We start from the raw sequence: 1,179 nt of genomic DNA on the forward strand, positions 1-1,179 counted from the left end.
CCTCCACCTCGATTTCTATGTTTGGAGCTTCTACATCTTTCATCATTGCACTTGACAGCTCCACCTATACCAACTCTCTTTGGTGTCTTCACCTTTCGTCATAGGCGGTCGCCTTTTATCACAAGTGTTTGCACCTCCTCAATTAGATGCATCTGCAACAACTCATCCTTCTATCCTTGCATGCATTGAAAGGTCCTCATCTATCACCTTTATCAAGAGCACAAGAGACTTCTTGTTGTACAACTTGTTCATAGTCTCTGCTCTAAGCTTCATTTGGGAACTCTTCCTCTCCTTGCACCTGTTGTCTCATTATAGTACCTCGTTGGATCCTCCGGGTACTCCTACACAATCTTCGTGTGCTCTCGTGCAATTTTGGTTCTCCAGATTTCTCCCTATTTCTTGTTTATGTTTGACAGCAGCTCATCCTGTCACAATATCTATCCAAGTCAAAATAGGGTGCCAATCTTTATCCCTTTGCTGTATTTCTATTCCATTATCAGGGTCTTCATCAATTCTCCCCTCGAGAAATTACAGTCACCAAATCTAACTTCCTTGGAGAAATCACCACTTCATCAGATCCTTGATTATACGAAACCCAACTGTTCCTTTGTGCCGTCATCCTGCTAGTCTTCAATAGTTTCACAACAAACTGTCACATATATGAAAATAGTACCGTATGGATAATCCTTCCACTAAGCAAGTTCCTAGGAAAGATTGGAGGGGTCACAACAGTCCCGCTTAAAACCCAATCTCCTAGCCAGAACTTCTTAGGCCATATCTATCCATCGTACTGTCTTTTCGTATATACAACCATTTGCTAGCTTTGTCGCGACTTTCCTTTACAAGTGATCTGGGGTATCCTTGTTTTATACCTAATTTCTCAACATCTGGCGAGACTACTAGTGCTTAGATTCGTCAAGATTGGTCTTCAATTTTCATTTTCCAATATCCAAAATCAGTTCCATCAAATTTTTCAATTCCCGCAACCTTTATTTCATCAGTCATTTTTACTCTTTCTCGGCTTTGAATATGCAAAATCTGACCTTACAGATGTGTCCGGAATGGCCAAAAAAGTTGGAAAAGATACTGAGATCACCCATATCGGACTTTGGATGGCTCAGATTTAAACAATCAAACTATAGGATCACTAGACGCTGTAGATGATGCCACGTGGCAGCC

Source organism: Populus euphratica, unplaced genomic scaffold (assembly GCF_000495115.2).
Source record: "Populus euphratica unplaced genomic scaffold, PopEup_1.0 scaffold490.1, whole genome shotgun sequence".
Classification (NCBI taxonomy): Eukaryota; Viridiplantae; Streptophyta; class Magnoliopsida; order Malpighiales; family Salicaceae; genus Populus; species Populus euphratica.